This window comes from Lynx rufus, unplaced genomic scaffold (assembly GCF_022079265.1).
Source record: "Lynx rufus isolate CCGP_SWC_20201006 ecotype Redwood Valley unplaced genomic scaffold, mLynRuf1.p SCAF_18, whole genome shotgun sequence".
NCBI lineage: Eukaryota > Metazoa > Chordata > Mammalia > Carnivora > Felidae > Lynx > Lynx rufus.
Window position 1 is genome coordinate 12,883,340 of NW_025814832.1, and position 24,094 is coordinate 12,907,433.

The following is a 24,094-nucleotide window of genomic DNA, read 5'->3' on the forward strand; positions in this document are numbered from 1 at the left end:
GGGACTTGATGCCATGAACTGTGAGATCATGACCTGAGCTGAAATCAAGTCATCGGACACTGATGCCACCCTGGTGCCTCTCTCATAGCAGTTTAAATATCACTTTATTCTGTTGATTCATTTATCTCCTTATATGGGTCATATTTTTTTGCTTATTTGCATGTCTTGAAATATTTGTTTGGATGCCACACACTGAATTTTATGTTGCTCAGGGCTGGTGTTAGTATTCCTTTAAGTATTTTGGGGCTTTGTTTTGGGCTACCTGACTTAAGTTACTTGAATTTTTGCTTGATATGCCTGGAACAGCCTTTATTCTAAGACAGGGGTGTGTAAATCTTTTCTTAAAGGGCCAGATAAATATTTTAGACTTGTGGGCCATATAGTATCTGTCGGGACTATTCACCTCTGCCGTCATAGTGCAAAAGCACCCATTGGTTGTACTTAAATAGATTAGAATGTTGGAACATTCATAGGGCTCCCTTGTCTCAAGGATTACTGGTCCTATGCTGCCTATTGTTCAATGTCTGGAAGCTGTCTTTCCATACATCTTATCTTTTTCAAGTTTCCAGCAGGAGGGTATATCTACTCTCTGTTACTTCATTATGGCTGGATGTGAAAGTTCAGCATTTTGCTTTAATTCTAAGTTTTAGATAGTTTTTCTTAAGATTGTTTAGAACAGCACCTGGTACATAGTAAAAGCTCCATGTGAATTTTGTAAATTAAGCAAAGAAATAAATTGGATTTGGATTTTATTTGTAGGATAGTTTAAAATTTAATGTATCTTTAGAGAAGTTGAATCTCAGATCCTTTAAAAGTTGCCAGTATTATACAGGAATTTCTAGAGGTATTGTAGTCTTAATTGTGCTTTCTTCTCTCTGGTGCTAGATGTAGTAGCAAAAGAAAATGATAAAAACATCAAGGGATTCCTTTATTTCTTTTGATCTCATGAATAGGTAGAGGCGGCTTAAACTTTCCTTCCTCTTTTACTGTCACCAAGGGACTACTGTGATTCTTGGCTTTCAGAGAATGGCATCTTGTTTTTTTTTTTTTTTTTTTTTTCTCCTTTGCTTGTGATGCTTTTAGTCTTAAAAACAAGAGGATTGAGCCTTTGTTGTTATCATTTGAAGTATCTTCTTGGCACCTACTGTTTATCCTAGGTTTCACTGAAAGTTTCCCTCTTGTTGCTGTTGCTGTGCCTTGCAGTTTTAATGTGTATATGGTTTTACTTTGGGAATATTTTTGAATTTCCATTATTTTCACTTGTGTAACATGAGAGAATCTATTTGAGGCCACATGCATTTATTCAGCTTTATATTTAACAGCAACAGCCTGCCACATGAACTAATCAAAACTCTAGTTTTAAGATGTGAAAAACAAAAATACAATTCTGGGTGTATGTGTGTAAGAGTGAGAAACACGAAGTTTAGGAGAATGGCTACCTGGTAGTGGGTGAGTGTCAGGGTATGAATCTATATAAGTAAATGGAAATTATTGGTAATATTTTACTTCTCATTTTTGGGTGATGGGTTCATAGGTGTTTAGTTTATTATTAAAACATACAGGAGAGGTTCAAGCGTTCACCATTGAAGAGAAATAAACCAACGATTATTAATGGTATAATTCTTTGCACTCATTGCCCTAGGTGGAGAGGAGAAAGAAGCAAGCAAAGAAACTGAATATGGCAGTCTTTACTGGGACAGAAATGGAAATCAGAAATGAGAATTACAAGTTTAGAGTAAAGAAGTACAAGGGCGGGTTATTTTTCTCTGTATGTATTTTGCCTTGAGAGATTTATTTTATTTTTGCATAAGGATACATTCCTTAATTTGTTAATGTTTTAAATTTAGTAGTATTAAATCAGTTCTTTGTTTTAAAAGTGTGTGTGTGTTTATGTATGTATATATGTGTGTATTTTTTTCCCTCTTTTTCTTTTATTTTCATGTAGAGCAGTGACTGCATGTATGGAGCTAACATCTGTTCTTGGTATTTTTATTCATATTATTGAAAAGACCAGTGCAGTATCATCTCAAATTAGTCTTTTGACCTGTATATCAACGTTTTAAATGTAAATAATATCCTTTTTAAACTTTTTTTATATGAAGTTTATTGTCAAATTGGTTTCCATACAAAAAACTTTTATTTTTTTAAATGTTTATTTATTTATTTTGAGAGAGTGTGTGCATGTGAGTGGGGGAGGGGCAGAGAGAAAGAGAGAGAGAGTGCGCATAACAGAGAATCCCAAGCAGGCTCCATGCTCAGCCTGGAGCCTGATGCAGGGCTCGATCCCACAACTGTGAGATCATGACCTGAGCTGATATCAAGAGTTGTATGCTCAACTGACTGAGCCACCCAGGTGCCCCAATATCCTTTTTAAACCTACCTCACAGAACTCTCATGAGGATAAATGAAGTAAAGTGTAATTCTTTTGAAAGGTTTTACTTTTTTAAAAGTAATCTCTATACCCACGGTGAGCTCAAACTCACAACACTGAGATTAAGAGTCATATGGTCTTCTGACTGAGCCAGCCAGGCGCCCTAAGTAACGTGTAATTGAAATTTTTTCTTCACTGATGGAAGTTGCTAAAATGAGCAGGTATCAAGAGGGAGTCTCATGACCTCCATTCCATTACTGACAGGAGAGAAAAAGTGGCTCTAGAATTCTTAGTGTCTTCCCCATCACCTCCTTCTCCTCTCACACTATACTCATAGTGTTGCCATCACTATCTGGAGACCATGGGAACTAAATTCCTCATGTCCTTTATTCTTGTGTTACTCAATTGCCATAAGAAGCTTAAAGATCATCTCTCATCCTTACACTCCTTCCATATAGCATTCACTTGCCAGATTTTTCAGATCTCTCTCTTAATTCCCCTTCTCCTTGCACTGCTCACCCCAACTCCTGAAATTTTTTTACCAGGCCCTCTGGAAGTCATTGTTATCTGCAAAATCCCCTATATCCTCAACCAACTTCTTTTGGAATGTTCTTTTCCTTTTTCCATGTTGCAGTCTTTCTTGGTTATTACCTTTTTGGTTTTCAAAGATTAAATTTTTATTTTGTGGTTTTATGTATCACATTCCTGATGATAGCTAATGATGTTGAACATCTTTCATATGCTTACTTGAAATCCCTGTATCTGCTTGGGTGATAGTGTCTATTCATGTATTTTGCTAATTACTGTTGAATCTAGAGAGTTCTTTACGTATTCTAGATTCACGTCCTTTGTTGGATATATGATTTACAAATAACTTTTTTTCTATCTGTGGCTTTTTCCCCATCATCTCAATTTAAATGAAGTCCAATTAATCATTTCTTTTCAAATGAAAGGATTCTTTCTTCAGGAATATTTTGGTACAGTAGTAGAGATCCATCTATACATTATTAACTTTGATATTCTGTATTTTGGTTCTTGTTTCTCAGATATTGTTATGCTTGGGGAAACTGGTGCTTATTCAACAAGGATTCTGTGTTATTCAAGATTTATTTCTCTGTAGTCTGCAAATCCTGAAAGGAACTAGATAAATCCCCAAAGTTTACTAGTTGATATAGTTGCTCCCTGGGTGGTGTAAGAGGCTTTACATCTCTCTATGAGTATATAATTACCTATCATGTAAAAAGACCAAGCCTGGTATTTGACCAGGATGAGGTAGTTTATACCTAAATACAAATTTTTGCAGTACCCTTTTTGGTTAATACAGTAGTAGTGTTTTTAATTTGTCTTAATTGTGCCTTGATTCTAAATACATTATTCTATCACTACTAATAGAGTTAGTCTAAATCATGCAAGTGTGGCATGATGCTCTTTGAAAAGTATTCTTGGTAATATAACTTGAAGTCTGGAATTGTGATGCTTCCATCTTTGCTTTTCTTTTTCAAGGTTGCTTTGGCTATTTAGGTTTTTTTGTGGTTGCATACAAATTTTAGGATTGTTTGTTCTAACTTTGTGAAAATGCTGTTGGTATTTTGATAGGGATTGCATTAAATGTGTAGATTGCTTTGGGTAGTATAGACATTTTAACAGTATTTGTTCTTCCAGCCCATAAGCATGAAATGTCTCCATTTCTTTGTGTCCTCTTCTCTTTCTTTCATCAGTGTTTTATAGTTTTCAGAGTACAAACCTCTTTGGTTAGGTTTATTCTTAGGTATCTTCTGGTTTTTGGTGCAGTTATGAGATTGATTCTTTAATTTCTCTTTCTACTGCTTCATTATTGGTGTGTAGAAATGTAACAGATTTATGTATGCTGGTTTTGTATCCTGTGACTTTACTGAATTTGTGTATCAATTCTAGCAATTTTTTGGTGGAGTCTTTTGGGATTTCTGTATAGAGTATCATGCCATTTACAAATAACAAAAGTTTGATTTCTTACTTGCAATTTATTTCTTGCTGTTATCTGATTGTTACAGCTAGGACTCCCAGTACTATGTTAAGTAATAGTGGTGAGAGTGAACTCATTGAAACTACACTGTGTGTAGTGAGTCCTTAAACTAATAGCTTTTTCATTTAGATACTAGTTTTTGTAAACATCTGTGTAGGAGCATATGGAAATAGAACTTTTTTTTTTTAATTCAGTAGAAAAAATAAAAAGTATTCTTGGTGGGTATTTAATGTATAGGCTCTGACATGGTTATTGGAACATGGTATATTATAGTATTTTAGGGAAAAGAATAATATATTTTAAAAAGTTGACATTTATCCTTTTAACACTTTAGGTAGCTTCTCATACACAGAAATTTATTGGGGCTGAAAGTAGGCCTTTTATTTTATTTTATTTTATTTTATTTTATTTTATTTTATTTTATTTTATTTTATTTTTTTAATGTTTGTTTATTTTTGATTGAGAGGGAAGGAGGGGCAGAGAGAGAGAGAGACAGAGGATCTGAGCAGACTCTGCTCAGAGCAGGGAGCCTGATGTGGGGCTTGAACTCAATAACTGTGAGATCATGATCTGAGCCAAAGTCAGATGCTTAACTGACTGAGCCACCCAGTCACCCTGAAAGTAGGCCTTTTAATACTAATTTTTGATAATTTATTTAGAAGATAGTTCCTCTTAAACAACATGACCTAGAGCTTCCTATTATAAGTTGTAGCCACTCAGAGCATAAAAGGATGATATAGGTAGTGATCAGAGTGTATGAACAACTTTGTTGCTTCTAATTTCTAGGTTGGAGTTCTTTACATCTTTCTTAGAGTTGTGGCTAAATGTGGCATTTTTTGAGGTACACTCCTAAGCTAATTATAGGATATCTATAGATACTTTGATAGACATACATGGAAACAATTTAAATGTTGGCCCTTTAAGATAATTTTTCCACCATGTTTAAATTTTTTTTTTATTTTGGGATTTGAAGTCATATCCCAAAGAGTTTTCCTTCTTCTCCTTGTTTTTCTTCTTGAATTTATTCTATCATATACTTAATTGGATCATATTTCCTTGTATTGTCTCTGTCTTGTTCTCATCTTTTTTCTTAGTCTTTAAAAATTTTTTTAAATTTATAAAAATGAATTGCATGTAGTTATACATGTATATTTCTTTGCAGGAATTCTATTTCTTTCTTTATTAGTGAAAATATTAACAATTGGTGTATGTGTTTCCAGGCTTTTTTCTAGGTGTGAATTTCTTTTTATTCTACTAGAGATTTATCAAGCTTATTGGATCACAGGATTGTTGCCTTTACATAATTCTGGAAAATTCTCTGCTTATCTCTTTGAATATCATATTTTTAATTCTTTCTGTCCTTCTGTCATTGCCTTTATCATGTTCCACAAAGACATTTCTGTCAAGAATTCAACCAGGTGAACAACCTAGCTAGAAAACAGGCTAACCTTCAAAGGAAAAGAAACCCACACCAGATACTTAGTTTTTTGTTTTTGTTTTTGCCTTAAATAGGAACTGAAAATTAAGAATGAACAGCATATGAGGATAACTAGTGGTTTAAAGAGCAAATATACTTGGGGTGCCTGAGTGGCTCAGTTAGTTGAGCATCTGACTTTTGATTTTAGCTCAGATCATGATCCCAGGGTCGTGGGACCAAGCCCCTCATCAGGCTCCGTACTGAGCATGGAAAGTGCTTAAGATATTCTCTCTGACTCTCTTTCTCTCTCTCTCTCTCCCTCTTCCTCCCTCTCCCTCTCCCTCCCCTCCCTCTGCCCCTCTCCCCTGCTCAGTGTGCGTGTGGGTGCTCGCGCGTGCTCTCTCTCTCTCTCAAAGAAAAAAAAAAGGAAAAAAAAGAAAAAGAACAATATACTGTTAGGAGAGTCTTGAATTATAGATGAAATACTATATTATTTGAAGATAAATTTGTATTTTCCTGATAATGAGTGAAATAACTTAGACACATACTGCAGTTGTTAGAGCAAGAGAGAAAAGGAAAAGCAGAAGGAAAAAAACAACAAAACCAAATAAATGTAGTTCATCATACAATAGAAGGGATAAAATAGAATATTAAACAAGACTTAGTTAATCCAAAAGAAGACAGGACCTAGTTATATGCAGTCAATAAAAAATAAATGTTGAATATAAAGATACCAATACATTTAAGGTAATCAGGTGGTAAATTTATACTGTGTAGAAACTAATAATAAGAAAGCCGGAGTGGCTGTATTAGTATTGGGTAAAGACTTTATTTAGAGACTTAAGAGCAAGTATTCCCAGGGATAAAGAGGGACATTTCATAAAGACAAAAACATCAGTTTATTGGAAGACAGGACAGTCCTAAATGTGTATTCATTTAACAACAGAGGTTCTTTTTTTATTGAAATTTAAGTTTTATTTTTTAGAAATCACTCATTTACCTAGATTTATTTATCTATTTATCTATTTATTTATTTAGAGTTTATTTTATTGAGAGGGGGAGGGACAGAGAGTGGGAGAGACAGAATCCCAAGCAGGCTGCTTGCTGTCAGTGCAGAGCCCAACACAGGGCTCTAACTCATGAACCATGAGATCATGATCTGAGCTAAGATCAAGACTTGGACGCTGAGCCAACTGAGCCACCCAGGTGCCCCTCATTTACCTAACTTTATTTTATTTTATTTTTAATATGAAATTTATTGTCAAATTTGTTTCCATACAACACCCAGTGCTCATCCTGAAAGGTGCCCTCCTCAATACCCATCACCTGCCATTCCCTCCCTCCCACCCCCCATCAACCCTCAGTTTGTTCCCAGTTTTTAAGAGTCTCTTATGCTTTGGCTGTCTCTCTCTCTAACCTCTTTTTTTTTTCTTCCCCTCCCCCATGGACCTCTGCCAAGTTTCTCAGGATCCACATAAGAGTGAAAACTTGGTATCTGTCTTTCTCTGTATGACTTATTTCACTTAGCATAACACTCTCCAGTTCCATCCACATTGCTACAAAAGGCCATATTTCATTCTTTCTCATTGCCACATAGTATTCCATTGTGAATGGGAAAAGATATTTGCAAATGACATATCGGACAAAGGGCTAGTATCCAAAATCTATAAAGAGCTCACCAAACTCCACACCCGAAAAACAAATAATCCAGTGAAGAAATGGGCAGAAAACATGAATAGACACTTCTCTAAAGAATACATCCAGATGGCCAACAGGCACATGAAAAGATGCTCAACGTTGCTCCTCATCAGGGAAATACAAATCAAAACCACACTCAGATATCACCTCACGGCAGTCAGAGTGGCTAAAATGAACAAATCATTTACCTAGCTTTAAATGTCAAATAACCTTAGGACTTGAAAAAATTAGTCATCCTTTACAGGCAGAGTGTCAAGACCCCAAGGAGGGAACATTGTTTGCATATTTGGGTAACTTCAAAGAGGATGCTAGTGAGACAGAAAGGGTGAGGGGTGTTAAGAGACCGGTGAGAGAGAAATGATGAACCAAAGGATGTAGGACTTGTAAACCATTATAAGTATTTTTGGCTTTTATTTTCCATCTATGAATGAGTTGGGAAGCCACTAGAGGGTTTTGCAAATTCGATCAATCAGACTTGTACTTTTATAGCATCATACTCTGCTGTGTGGAGAATAGAGGGTATGGTGTAGGGCTTTATGTTATTCAGTTTTGGAAAATTGTTGTATTATTTTATTTATAATTTCCTTCTGTTTTCCTTATTCTCTTTTTTTGGAACTCTTACAAGTTAGATATTGGGCATCTATAACTTTCTTATTTAATTTTGCTTTTTATCTTTCATTTTCCATTTGTTCTAATTTTGGAGGAGGATTTCTTAAATTTATCTTCCATTCTGTCAAATTTAACTTCAATAACTTTTGGTTTCTGATTATATTGTAAATTATAACAGGTTTAGAAAAGTACATAAGACATAAACAGTTTAACATATATAGCTTAAGATATACAGTGTAACATGAGTACCTTTTCAGCAACATGGAGGATAAGAACCACAACACTGTTAGCAAGCCCAAAGCCCCCAAGTGACTCATTCGAGTCAGTCTCCTTTCCTTCCTCTAAAGAAATCACCATTTTTGATTTTTATGGTGAATAGTTCCTTTCTTTTTAAGCTACTGCAAATGTGCATCCCCTGAACACTATGGTTTTTGAACTTACATAGAATCATAGAGTATACATTCTTTTGCATGGCTTCTTATTTAGACATGTGTTTTCAAATGCCTTCATGTTGTTTTTTGAAGCTATAGCTTACCAATTTCCATCACTGTAGAGCAGGGTTTCTCAGCACTAATGACATATTTGCCAGAAAATTCTTTGTTGCGAAGGTCTTTCTTGCATAATTTTAGGTGTCTAGCAGCATTCCCTGGCTTCTACCTATTAGATGTCACTAGCACAACCTCCTTCTGTCCCCTTTGTGAACTCCCACTGCCGTATAGAGGCTGACATAGAGCAGGGGCTGACAGACATGGCCACAGCTGGTTCCCTGTTTTTTTTTTTTTTTTTTAATAAAATTTCATGCAATACAACCATGTCTATATGTTCAAATATTGTCTAAGGCTGCTTTTGTGCTAAGTGGGCAAAGCTAAGTAGTTGTTTCAGAGACATCATCGCCCACAGGCCTGAGATATTTACTGTCTGTCCCATTAAGAAAAAGTATGATGACCCTGTGAAAGTTACCCACTGTATGAATGTATCATATTTGTCTGTTTTACTGTTAATGGACATTTCAGTTTTATCTGGTTTGAGACTGCAATGAATAATGTCCTCCTCTGCCCCTAGTCATGACAATCAGAAATGTCTCCTGGCATTGTCAAATCACCCCTGGTTGAGAACCAATGTGTTAGAGCACTCATTATACAGATTAATTAATTTGTTGATTGAGCAAAATCCCAATCAAAACACTAGGGTGTTGAAGAAATTGACAAGTTGATTTAGTTTTTTTTTTTTTAATGTTTATTTTTGAGAGGGAGAGAGACACAGTGTGAGCAGGGAGGGGCAGAGAGAAGGAGACACAGAATCAGAAGCAGGCTCCAGGTTCTGAGCTGTCAACACAGAGCCCAATGCAGGGCTCGAACTCACGAACCATGAAATCATGACCTGAGCCAAAGTCAGATATTTAACTGACTGAGCCACCCTAGCACCTCAACAAGTTGATTTAGAATTTATGTGGAACTGCAAAGGACTTGGAGAAAAATAAGCTTGAGTTCTCCATCCCACTCCCTAAATCAGATTTCTCATTGTTAACTAGAGTCTTTATAAATAATGCTGCTGGTTAATTCCTCTCTAACTAGTAGTTTTATTTGTTTGCTTGTTTGATAAAGGCTTATTGTTGTATATCACCTTTAATTCCAAACTCTCTTTTTTAGGGTCCAAACTGGTCCAGTCCTAACTCATCAACTTTATTTTTTATTAGTCAATTGACAATAAATCCTTGTCTAGTTAAACATATACATACTTTGGACTTCAGTCCTATGTTGATTCATTTGTATTTCTTGTGTCCATGTTTTTATTTTTTTTCCTCTCCTTATCCACATATTCTTATCCTTCATGGACTCCTAATTCCAATTTGATATTCTCCATGAAACTTTCCTTATCAACCAAGCAAAGATGATCTCTATGAGCTATTTGGTGCTTAAAAGAGAACCTAATGCCTATCATTTAGTTTTCTTCTTATTATTTCATGTGTGCTAGTTTTCCGAAGTCCAGAAATTCCTATTGAGGAGGTATGACTTTAATAAGACTACTTTTGTTTATCTCTTGCATTCTTTCAAATAGCTTATAGCACTGTGTGAAGCTCAACATTGTTTTTTAATAATTGCCTGCTATGTTTAGTTTATGGTGAAAGATTTGTGCTCTTTCGCCAACTTTTTAACATCAGCTCTCCCCTAGAATTCTTTCATTTTATCTTACTTTATTATAATAGCTGCCATTTATTAAGCACTTGCTATGTGTAGGTTAGGTAGAATCTCGTTTATAGAAGTGGAGACTAAAGTTCAGAATTAAGGTTATAAAGCAATTAGTTGCAGAAATGAGTTTTGTGTGTTTCTGTGTGTCCACCTGTGTCTGACTTCAAATTCCATGCTCTATTTACTATATTATGTTCAAATCAAAATTTAGGACTAGAAAACATGTTCATTGGCCTTTGGATATTTTGCATTAAATCTTAACATGTTAAGCTAATTAAAATCAAGTCTTTAAGTGCATGCATATTTATATTTACACATTTGTAAATTTTTACATTTGTAAATAGATAATTCCTAAACATCTTTAGATTTTTGGTAATGTGGTTTTGCTTCCTTTATTCTCATACTAGCCATATAATAGAATTTTCATCATGAACTTCCTCTTTACCTTTCTTACCTGAGTGTATTTTTTCTAAACTAAATGTACATTCTTTTCTGGTATATACAGAGTTTCTGTATTAATATAAACTGTGATGTAATGCCACATGTATGGTTTGAGACTAATTTTGCCTTTTAATGCTTTTTTTACAAGTGTATTTATTTTTGAGAGAGAGAGAGAGAGAGCGCGCGTGCGCGCACACAAGTGGGGGAGGGGCAGAGAGAGAGAGGAGACACAGAATCCGAAGCAGGCTCCAGGCCCGGAGCTGTCAGTGCAAAGCTGGACATGTGGCTTGAGCTTACTAACCATGAGATCATGACCTGAGTCAAAGTCAGATGCTTAACCAACTGATCCACCCAGGTGCCCCAGGAGGAACGTGAATTTTAAAAGCTTTTTTGGAAAATGAGCAAACAGTGTTTATTAAATTAAATACATCTTTCAATCCCACACATGTCTTTTGACTTAGCAGTTTCATGTTCGAAAGTCTACTTCATAGGAACAGAAGTATCAGTCTATACTGATATACTATATATTTACAAGAATGTTTATAGCAGACAGCCTGGATGCACACATTAAGAGGAATAGTCAAATAAATTATGTTGTGGGTGCACCATGGAATATTAGGAAGCTATGAAAAAGTGCATTAGATGTTGACCTGGAGGGATGTACATGATGCATTGAGTGAGGAAAATAAGATTCAGATGATATGTATACTGTGATCCCATTTTGTAAAACACATCTAAAAAATATCTGTATTTAATATACATATGTTTTATTTGAAATGTGAAATATACATGTATACAATGACTGTGAATATGTAGGAAATTTATTATATTCATGATTAAGACTCAAGAACAATTGTAAATATTATTTGACTTTGATATGGGACTGTGCATGATCATGTTCACGTTTGTAGTTCAGCAATTCAAATGAAAGATTAGTTATCCTTTCTGAGGTTATTTTGCGTTTTAGGCAAACCTTTTTTCTAAAAAGTTTGAGGTAAAACTTGTTAAAAACCTTTATGTTGTAGCATTGGCCATCACTTCTAAAGTGGATGTAATTAACATTTTGAATGAAGTAGATTACTTTGTATTCTAATGCATATATATTCCAACTTCTTATTTTGAAAAACATCAAAGCCCCAGAAAGGTAGAAAGAGTGGGATAATAAACTCCTCTATACCTTTTTCCCTTAATAATTATAAATATTTTCGTCACATTTTAGATAAGAAAAAGGAAAAGCTCACTAGTCTTAACCATTCTAATTAACCATTATCAATGTTATGCACACAGTTTATTTCCTTTGCTACTGAACAAATTTCTCATTTGCTTCATATTTTTAATGCAGGTATAATTTACCAAAGAGAAATACATATATATTATAATGTAATCTGTTAAGTGTTTTGAAGAAAAATCAGAGTAAGGAGCCTGAACATGATTAGCGATGATCTTTCTGATTGGAAAATATTTAGCATGACCTAAAAAAAAAAAGCATGCAAGTGACCTATGCACATAACTAGGGCATAACTTGGTATTTCTAAGCAGAGAGCAGAAAAGTGCAGCATTCCTGAGGCAGAAGTGTGCTTGGCGTATTCCATTATGAGTGTACAAGACACAGAGGGGGTTAGGTCAAAGAGATACTGGCCCCATGGTAGGAGAGCAAATAGAAACTCAAGCATGTGAACAGTATTTTGTTTGTTTTGTTTTGTTTTGTTTTGTTTTTTACCAGAAAAGCAGATGAATGGATTCACCACACTATTGCCAGCAACAATCATAACTACATCAAGATTATTGAGTTGTTACATGTTACAGCACCTTGCTTAGTCCATTGCATTTATTATCTTTCTAAATCCTCACAGCAATCCTATGTGAGGTATTGGTATTTATCCTCACTTTACAGATGAAAGAATTAAAGCACTAAGGGATTAAATACATTAGCCTTTGCCAATAATTTTGTTTATTTTTCAGCAGGGAAGTTGATCCTAATTTTCTGGCAGTAGCTTTTTTCAGTGACCAATGGTAGCAAAGGAAGGAATTCTGGACTGTCTTTCAGGTTCACATGTGGCATTTAATAGCACAACAACTTGGTCGAGTTATTTAACCTCTCTTAGTATCAGTTTACTCAGCTGTCAGATGGATGGTTTGTACTTTGTGTTTGTTAGGGTCTGAGGAGTCTCATCTGTGAAAGAGCCGCAAAGGCCAGATTATTAAAGTGAAGCATGTGATGCCATTATTAAGGGATACTTCACATATCGAACACTTTAATTTATGGAGGAAGGTAATAAAGCTAGCTGTAATGAAAAAATGTCTTTAATATATTAAACTTTTTGAAACTGTGGAAGCTAAAATGTATTACACATATTTTGGATGTTTGAGGCAAATGACAAATATGTCTTTGGTGGTCATATTTAGATAAAATTGTTCAAGGTAATAAGATTTCTGTCCTGTTTATCCTCCTTGTGGTTGGTTGATGGAACCTGCAACCTCTGTATCTAGTTTCTTGTATCTATCTCCCTGCTCATCTCCAACTTCATCTCTGTCTTCTCTGTCTTAAAAAATTCCTTGCATTTTTCTCTTTTAGGTAAGATATAAATATGAGGATTACCCAGATTATACTGGAGATTATTTTGAAGCATAAAGTAGAAAATTTTGTAAGAAAATATAATTTTTTAGTGGGAAAAGATCCTGAAAGAATCTAAAATTACACACAATAAAATTTGACTATAAATGACAATAGAATCATGTTTCTAGCTAAAATTTAGATCTGCAGAATAATGACTGCAACTTGAAGCTCACATTGAGAGAATCTATAAGGAAAACTGGACATGGACAAACTGGTTGGATTAAATCTTTTCTAAAAGAAAATTATTTCAGTAAAATAAAAAATGGAGGAGGCTTGGAAATGGTTTAATTAACTGATAAGATGCATTAAATTGTTCAATGGGATCTTTCTGTAAAATACATTCTCATTTAAATTTTATTAGTATTAGCATACTTTTGTGTAAGATCTTTATGTTCAAGCCATCATAGTAGAGTTGGAATATTTCATTATCACTTGGATTTGTATTTGCCTCTGGATCTGTTTTCGGATCCTTGCAAAAGTGGTTTCTGTTTGATTTCTTGAAATCTTTAAGGCTTATTTATGAGCTTAAACTCTTTGGTTTAAATGAGTTTATAATGGTATGTATGGTGGGGGATATTATTTAACATTTTCTGACATGCAAACTGTCTTGAATTTTGTTGAGGGAGAGGGGAGTTGTGACTTGGTGGGCAAGCCCATTTTCATTACTTTAATTGTGCGATTTATTAGGATTTTAAGCTTTTTATAAATGTTTTAGTGTTATAGGACAGAATTAAAAGGATTTAGAATAAAAGGAGTTTAACAAAAGGACTTTACAACAGGATTGCAATAGTTTTTATATTTGATGGATTTGGCTAGCCGCTTTTCATTTCAATCATCATGCTACATTCTGTTAAATGCTGTAGAACAGGTGTGTGTAACGTCATTCTCTCTATTGTACATGCAAATAAACACAATTTTATATATAAAAAGTTAATCTCTACAATTTGGAGGATTACGTTATGGGAGGGTGATGACTCCATTAGGCATCATGGAGAGTACATGCTCCTATTTATACTGCATGAAAAATCAGGTTAATAGCTATAGTGTTCATGAGATTGTAGAATTTTTATACTAACACTTTAAAAACTGTATTTCTTCAAACCATCTACAATGACATTATTTAAAGCAGAGTTAAGGTTTTGTTACTTAGTTTTCTAACTCCAAAATTAAAGTTTTGTTTTTTTTTTTTTAAACTGAAAAGCATGCCTCAAATAGATTTGGAGGTTCTGTTATTATTTGTTTGCTTATTGTTGACGCTGGTCTTTTCTACTTGCATGGTTTTGGTAGTAGTTGCGTTGGAGGTTATGCTTTTGGCAAGTTAAGGTTTTTAAAATTGTGTTGAGGGAGAGGGTTTAAAATTTTTGCTTGGCTATCTTCTCTGAATATCCATGAAGAGTATAAGTCTTCAGTAAGTGTCAGGTGGCTGACCTTCTAGTGCAAAGTCGGGAGTACTTATGTAACCTGTTAGGTCAGCTGAAACCAATGGGAGTTCTTCCGTTTAGGTTTGAGAAATGCAAAACAATCAAACTATTCTTGCCAGTATTATTTGCATTTTAAAGACATGATGTTTCATTCATCAGAATATCAAGTTGTTATGTATAACACAGGTACAAACTGTAAAGATCTTACAGAGACCAGGAAGCAGAAGTAAAATAGTTATTGTTAAAAGTGAAGGTGAAATATGTAGGAGTGAAGAATTAGGTTTGCATAGATGAAGTCAAGCTGTAATTAATTTGGAACATAAATATTGTGGGCTTTGGACCAGTTAATTGTTAACTTGTGCTTCACTCAAGTTACATTGTTAATTGTGAAATTTGATTTATTTGTTTAGCAGGGATAACAGCACATAATCCTTAGTAAATTAATCATTTATAAAGTTAGTTAACATATAATGTAATATTGGTTTCAGGAGTAGAATTTAGTGATTCCTCACTTACATATAACACCCAGTACTCACCCCAACGACTGCCTTCCTTAATGCCCATCACCCATTTAGCCTGTTGCCCACTCACCTCCCTCCAGCAATGTTCAATTTAAATATAGTTTTCTCTATATTTAAGTCTCTTATGGCTTACCTCCCTCTATTTTTATTTTACTTTATTTTTCCTTCCCTTCCCCTGTGTTCATCTGTTTTGTTCCTTAAATTCCACATATGAGTGAAATAATAGATGTTTCTCTTTCTCTGACTTATTTTGCTTAGCATGATATACTCTAGTTCTATCCGCATTGTTGCAGATGTGAAGATTTCATTCTTTTTGATCTTTGAGTAATATTCCATTGTGTTTGTGTATATGTGTGTGTGTGTGTGTATGTATATGTGTGTATATATATCATATGTGTATAAATATACATACGTAATATATATGTACAATGCATATTGTCTATACATACATATATGTATATATATTCTTATATATATATACACACATATATACATACACACATATATGTATGTATATATTCACACACACATGCCACATCTTTATCCATTCATCAGTTGATGGACATTTGGGCTCTTTTCATAATTTGTTATTGATAATGCTGCTATAAACAGGGTGCATGTGCCCCTTCAAATCAGTATTTTTGTATCCTTTGGATAAATACCTAGTAGTGCTATTGGTGAGTTGTAGGGTAGTTCTATTTAAAAATTTTTGAGGAACCTCCATACTGTTTTCCAGAGTTGGCTGCACCAGTTTGCATTCCCACCAACAGCACAAATTTTTTTTGCATCCTCACCAACATCTGTTGCTTCCCAAGTTGTTAATTTTAGCCATTCTGACAAGTGTGAGGTAGTATCTCATTGTGGTTTTGATCTGTATTTGTCTGATGGTGAGTGATGTTGAGCATCTTTTCATGTATCTTTTAGCCATGTGGATGTCTTTGGAAAAGTGTCTGTTCATGTCTTCTGCCCATTTCCTCTCTGGATAATTTGTTTTGGGTGTTGAGTTTGAGAAGTTCTTAATAGATTTTGAATACTAACCCTTTATCTAGTATGTCATTTGCAGGTATCTTTTCCCATTCTGTTGGTTGCCTTTCAGTTTTGTTGCTTGTTTCCTTCGCTGTGAAGAACTTTTTATCTTGATTAGGTCCCTTCATTTTTGCTTTCATTTCCTTTGCCTCTGGAGACATGTTTAGTAAAAATTTGCTGTGGCTGAGAGGTTGCTGCCTGTTTTCTCCTTTAGGATTTTGATGCTTTCCTGTCTTACATTTCGATCTTTCATCCATTTTGAATTTATTTTTTTGTATGGTGTAAGAAAGTGGTCCAGTTTCATTCTTCTGCAAGACATATGTACCTTTTAAGGAGTAAAATCCAAATTATTTAATATTGTAGAAAAACATTTATAAAGCAATCCTAGCAAGGAGTTTTCTGAAATATTATGTATTTACAGGAAGTTGCAAAAATACTAGAGAAGGGTGCTGTGTACCTTTCACCTAATTTTTCCCACTGGTTACATCATATATAAGTATAGAATAATATGTTAACCAAGAAATCGACAGTGCTGGAATGTGTGCACATAGTTCCATGATGTTTGATCACAAGTGTAGATCGCTTTAACCACCACCACAAAAAAGATACAAATCTAGACCATCACTACAACAATTTCCTTCATGTTGTCTTCTTCCACCATCCCTAACTTTTGAGAACCATCAGTCTGCTCTCCATTTCTATAATAATTTTGTCATTTCAAGATTGTTACATACCTGGAATAACACAGTATGTGAAGTTTTGAGATTGGCTTTTTCACTTAGCACAATGTTCCTGAGTTATATTCAAGTTGTTCAGTGTATGAACAGTTTCATTTTTGTAATGATTAATATTACATGGTATAGAGATATCATTCATCTGTTGAATGACATCTGGGATGATTTCACTTTTTGGCTACTACAAATAAAACTACTATAAACATTTGTGTACAAGTTTGTTTGGAAATACGTTTTTATTTCTCTGGGATGAATGCCCAGTACTGTGATTTCTGGGATGTGTTAAAGAAAACATCAAACTCTTTTCTAGAGGGACTGCACTATTTTACATTTCCACTAGGAATGTATGAAAGATCTAGTTTCTCTACATCTTTGCCAACATTTGTCACTGTAATAATTTTCTCTTCTAGTTATTCTAATAGCTGTATAATTGTATCTCATTGTGGTCTTAATTTCCATTTTCTTGATGGCTGGTAATGTTGACAGTCTTTTCATCTGTATTATTTGTTGACAGTCTTTTCATCTGTATTATTTGCTACCCGTATCTTTTCAGTGGAATATCTCATTTTTTTTATTTAAAAATTTTTTTAATGTTTATTTTTGAGAGACAGAGAGAGATAGAGTGTGAGTGGGAGAGGGGAAGAGAGAGAGAGAGAGAGAGAGAGAGAGAGAGAGAGAGAGAGAGAGAGAGAGAATGAGAATGAATCTGAAGCAGGCTTCAGGCTCTGGGCTGTCAGCACAGAGCCTGACACAGGGCTCAAACTCACAAGCTGTGAGATCATGACCTGAGCCAAAGTTGGATGCTTAACTGACTGAGCCACCCAGGTGCCCCTCAGTGGAATATCTCTTTATATCTTTGGCCCATTTTCTAATAGGATTGTATGTTTTTTTTAGCGTTGAGTTTGAGTTTATATATTGTGGATATGGGGTTTTTGTCAGACATGTGTTTTGTAAGTATTTTTTTCCCCCAAAGTGTAGCTTTTTTTTTATTATTAAAAGTTTTTGCTAGTTTTTAATTTTAATTAAATCCAATTTATTGATTTTTTTTGGTCCTGTGAATCATACTTTTTATGTTGTGTATGTCTGAGACTCTTCTAGGTCCTGCAGGTTTTCTTCTAAATTTTCTTCTAAAAGCTACATAGTTTTACATATAAATCTATGATCTATTTTGAGTTAATTTTGGATAAGGTGTATGGTTTAGGTTAGGTTTTATTTTTTTCTTATGGATATCCATTTGCTCCAGGACTATTTGTTGAAAAGACAACTACTCTTCCTCCATTTAATTGCTGTTCCCCCTTATAAAAATCAGTTGGCCATATTTATGGGTGCTTTTCTGTTCCCTTAATCTGTGTATCTTATATCAATTATATATCTCCATTTATTTGGATTGTCATTCATTTCTTTTGTCAGCATTTTGTAGTTTTCGGTATATAATTCTACACATGTTTTGTTAGATTTATACCTGAGTATTTAATTTTAGAGCAATTATAAATGTAATTTTACTTTCTAAAGAAGTTTTTATTTAAATTCCAGTTAGTGTAATATTAGTTGCAGGTGTACAAATTGTTATTGTACCTTTAATCTCATTTTTCATACATTCATTGCTAGTAGATGGAAATAGCTGATTTTTCCCCCCAGCTTTATTAAGGTATTATTGACAAATTACATTACATATTGGTATAATTGAGGTATACATTACATTGAGGTATAATTGCCAAATTATATTACAAATTACATATATTTAAGATTACAGTGTGATGTTTCATGTATGTATATATCCTGAAATGATTACCACACTCAAACTAATTAATATAGCTATCATTTTACGTAGTTACCGTTTTTTGTTTTTTTGTGTTGTTTTGGTGTGGTGAAAATAAAATCTACTCTGTTAGCAAAATTCAAGTATACAATATAATATTATTAGCTACAGTCACCATGCTGTACATCTCCAGAGTACATTCATCCTGCATGACTGAAACTCTGCACCTTTTGGCTAACATCTCGTCATTTCCCCCACTCCCCAATCCTCGTCAACCACCATTCTACTCTCTGCTTTTATAAGTTCAATTTTTGCAGATTCCACATTTATTTTTTTCAGTGTTATATATATATATATATATACAATATATATAATACATATAATTTATAATATTCAGTGTATAATAATATATATAATTTATAATATTCAGTATATGATAATATATAATATATAACTTATAATATTCAGTGTTATGTATATAATTTATTGTCAAGTTGGTTTCCATACAACACCCAGTGCTCATCTCAACAGGTGCCCTCCTCAATACCCCTCACCCACTTTCCCCTCTCCCCCAACCCCCATCAACTTTCAGTTTGTTCTCAGTATTTAAGAGTCTCTTATGGTTTGCCTCCTTCCCTCTCTGTAACTTTTTTCCCCACCCTTCCCTTCCCCCCCCCCGGTCTTCTGTTAAGTTTCTCAGCATCCACATAAGAGTGAAAACATATGGTTTCTGTCTTTCTCTGCCTGACTTATTTCACTTAGCATAACACTGTCCAGTTCTATCCACATGGCTGCAAATGGCCAGATTTCATTCTTTCTCATTGCCAAGTAGTATTCCATTGTATATATAAACCACCATCTTCTGTATCCATTCGTCAGTTGATGGACATTTAGGCTCTTTCCATAATTTGGCTATTGTTGAAAGCGCTGCTATAAACATTGGGGTACAAGTGCTCCTATGCACGAGCACTCCTGTATCCCTTGGGTAAATTCCTAGCAGTGCTATTGCTGGGTCATAGGGTAGATCTATTTTTAATTTTTCAAAGAACCTCCACACTGTTTTCCAGAGTGGCTGCACCAGTTTGCATTCTCACCAACAGTGCAAGGGGGTTCCCATTTCTCCACATCCTCTCCAGATCTAAAGTCTCCTGATTTGTTCATTTTAGCCACTCTGACTGGCATGAAGTGGTATCTTAGTGTGGTTTTGATTTGTATTTCCCTGATGAGGAGCGATGTTGAGCATCTTTTCATGTGCCTGTTGGCCATCTGGATGTCTTCTTTAGAAAAGTGTCTATTCATATCTTTTGCCCATTTCTTCACTGGATTATTTGTTTTTTGGGTGTGGAGTTTGGTGAGTTCTTTATAGATTTTGGATACTAGCCCTTTGTCCGATATGTCATTTGCAAATATCTTTTCCCATTCCATCAGTTGCCTTTTATTTATTTATTTATTTTTATTTATTTATTTTTTTTGTGTTTTAAATTCAGTTCTATTTTATTTTCTTAATTACATCATTTTTATTTATTTATTTTTTATTTTATTTTATTTTATTTAATTTATTTTTTTTATATATATATGAAATTTATTGACAAATTGGTTTCCATACAACACCCAGTGCTCATCCCAAAAGGTGCCCTCCTCAATACCCATCACCCACCCTCCCCTCCCTCCCACCCCCCATCAACCCTCAGTTTGTTCTCAGTTGCCTTTTAGTTTTGTTGTTTCCTTTGCAGTGCAGAAGCTTTTTATCTTCATGAGGTCCCAATAGTTCATTTTTGCTTTTAATTCCTCTTGCCTTTGGAGATGTGTCAAGTAAGAAATTGCTGCGGCTGAGGTCAGAGGTTTTTTTCCTGCTTTCTCCTCTAGAGTTTTGATGGTTTCCTGTCTCACATTCAGGTCCTTTATCCATTTTGAGTTTATTTTTGTGAATGGTGTAAGAAAGAGGTCTAGTTTCATTCTTTGCAGATCCCACATTTAAATGGGATCATGCAATATTTGTTTTTCTTTGTCAGGCTTATTTCATTCAGCATAATATGCTCCAGGTACATCCACTATAGGATATCCTGTTTTATTTTTTTAATTTTAATTTTAATTTTAATTATTTATTTTTAATTTACATCCAAGTTAGTTAGCATATAGTGCAATAATGTTTTCAGGAGTAGATCCCAGTGATTCATCTCTTATGTATAACATCCCAGTGCTCATTCCAAGTTTCTTTCTTAATGTTCCTTACCCGTTTCGTCCATCCCCCACCGGTAGCCCCTCCAGCAACCATCAGTTTGTTCTCTGTATTTAAGAGTCTCTTATGTTTTGTCCCCCTCCCTGTTTTTATATTCTTTTTGCTGCCCTTCCCTTATGTTCGTCTGTTTTGTCTCTTAAATTCCTCATATGAGTGAAGTCATATATTTGTCTTTCTCTAGTTTTGCTTATCATAATACCCTCTAGTTCTATCCACGTAGTTGCAAATGGCCAAGATTTTATTCTTTTGATCGCTCAGTAATGCTCCATTGTGTGTGTGTGTGTGTATATACATATATGTATATATGTATATACATATATGTATATATATATATGTATATATATATGTATATACACACACACACACAATGGTGTATATATATATATATATATATATATATATACACACACACACACGCACACACACGCACACACACACACACACACATACACATACCACATCTTTTTTATCTGTTCTTCTGTTGATCGACATTTGGGCTGTTTCCATACTTTAGCTATTGTTGATAGTGCTGCTATAAACATTGGGGTGCATGTGCCCCTTCGAAACAGCACACCTGTATCCCTTGGATAAATATCTAGTAGTGCAATTGCTGGGTTGTAGGGTAATTCTAAGAAATAGTTGATTTTTGTATGTTGATCGTATCTCCTATAACTTTGCTGAACTAACTCACTAATTTGCTTCTTTTTTATTTTGTTATGTTTGATGTTGATTCTATGTGTCAGTCATATTATCAGCACATAGGGATTTTATTTCTTCCTTTCTTATCTGTATACCTTTTTTCTTTCCTTCTTGTCTTATTGCCTTGGCTAGAACTTCCAGTAGTAAGTTAAATAGCAGTGGTGAGAATGGATATTCTTGCCTTGCTTCTGATTTTAGGGGGAAAGCATTCAGTTTATATGATGTTAGCTGGGTTTTTTTTTGATGTTATATAATACCTAGAGTAGCCACTGGAATTCTTGCTTCTGTAAACAACCTGTTTTTTCTCCATGGAGACTTGTAGAAACTTCTTGTTGCCATTATCCTGAAACGATACATATTGGGGTTGATCTGTTCAATCAATTGTTCTAGACTCTCAAAGGGCTTATAAACTCATATACTTTTGTTCAGTGAAAATTTTTTTGAAACATTTCATAGATGATTTCTTCCTCTCTATTTTCTCTGTTTTTTCCCTTTTCTCCTATTTATATTAGACTTTTGAGATTGCTCCTTTAACATTTCATGTGTGTGTGTGTAGATTAATGCCATTTTCCTCTAGTTTTGTGTTTTTGCTCTCTGAGACATTTTCTCAGTTTTACCTTTGACCCTTGTGTTGAGTTTATTAAATAATCTATCTTGTTTTTTAATTTCCAGGAGTTCTCTTTTATTCTCCAAGAGTCCATTTTCATTGCATTCTTGTATTGTTCCATGCCTAAAATAGCTTCTCTTATATCTTAGAAATGATAGATAGATAGATAGATAGATAGATGTTTTTCTTCCTGTATAGAGTTAGCCACTTTGCAGATGATTGTTTTCCTTTTCCTTGTCTGCACATATTTATAAGTGACAAACTAAAAACCTGATTGAAAGTTCTGTGATGTGTTTGTCAATTTTTAATTTATTGTTTGGTGCTTTAGTTGTGCTCTTTGTTGGGGTCTTCTGACTGACAGTGTCTTTTGGTCTTTTATTCATGGACTGACTTGTTAAATTCTCTAGAGAAAGCTTACAAACTCCTTTACAATCTCCTAACTGTATAAGGATAAATCTCAGGTATACCTGGTATAATCAGGTGTCAAGTAATTTGAGTCTCAGATTCTGTTTTTTCTCCCAAGAGTAGCTTGAACTTTCACTTAGGACTGCTAAGTTAGTTATCACTTATCTAGTTCCAGTATTTGTTGATGTTATTATATAGTTTTTAACCCTGTTTGATTTAATATGCTTTCACTGGAATTTTCAGAACGGACAAAATGAAATGCATATCTTCAGTCTACCAGCTTATCTCAGAAAGTGAAACAAACACATACTGGTGTCTTCTGGCATTTGTCTCCTTATTTCAAAACAAAGCAAAATTTGGGGGGAAATTAACATGTTCATATGGTTTTAAAATTGAAAAGTATAAAGTATATAGACTATGAAAAACTTTTTTTCCCATTTTTGTTCTCTGTCTTTTGCTTTTTCCATTCTCCCTCCCATTGGTGGCCATTAGATAAGATTTTGTATGTATCTTAGAGTGTGTGTGGATATGTTTATATGCAAATAAGTCTTTTTTCTCCATGTTATACAAAAAATGGGACAATATTTTGTATTTTTCTGTTATTATATATATATATATATTTTTTTTTTTTTGGATTTCATTCCATATTTTCATAGAGCATACATTTATTCTTTTACAGCTATAGGAAATACTTTGTTATATATTTAGAACTTACTAGTCCTCTGCTGTTACAAACAATGCTACAGTGAATAATTTTGTATACAAGTTACTTTCCTCATGGCTGAGTATATATGTAGGATGAAATCTTAGCAGTGATATTTCTCTATTGAAGGCTATTTGCATTTATAACTGATTGATATAACCAGAAAATTTTACAGAACTTTTGGATTTTTTTGAGAAGGTCTTATGTAAAGGTCAGTGTTTATAAGTATAATTTAAACATTAAAAAAAATTTTTTTTCAACGTTTTTTATTTATTTTTGGGACAGAGAGAGACAGAGCATGAACGGGGGAGGGGCAGAGAGAGAGGGAGACACAGAATTGGAAACAGGCTCCAGGCTCCGAGCCATCAGCCCAGAGCCTGATGCGGGGCTCGAACTCACGGACCGGGAGATCGTGACCTGGCTGAAGTCGGACGCTTAACCGACTGCACCACCCAGGCGCCCCTAATTTAAACATTTTTAATGGAAAATTTCTAATTTATTCAGAAGTAGTAAAAATAGTATATCAATCTCTAATAATCTATTACCCATCATTTTATGGCTAATCTTATTTCATTAACATCTATTCCCCTTTATCCAGAAAATTGTGAACTATCTTCTCCCAGATATCATGCCAGC

At 34.3% G+C, this 24,094-nt stretch overlaps 1 protein-coding gene across 6 annotated transcripts in view; it reads left to right on the plus strand.

Moving 5' to 3' along the window:
* Window positions 1–24,094, plus strand: part of BCAS3 (BCAS3 microtubule associated cell migration factor) — a 616,861-nt gene that overhangs the window by 70,851 nt on the left and 521,916 nt on the right. The gene's annotated exons all lie outside the window — the stretch shown is intronic.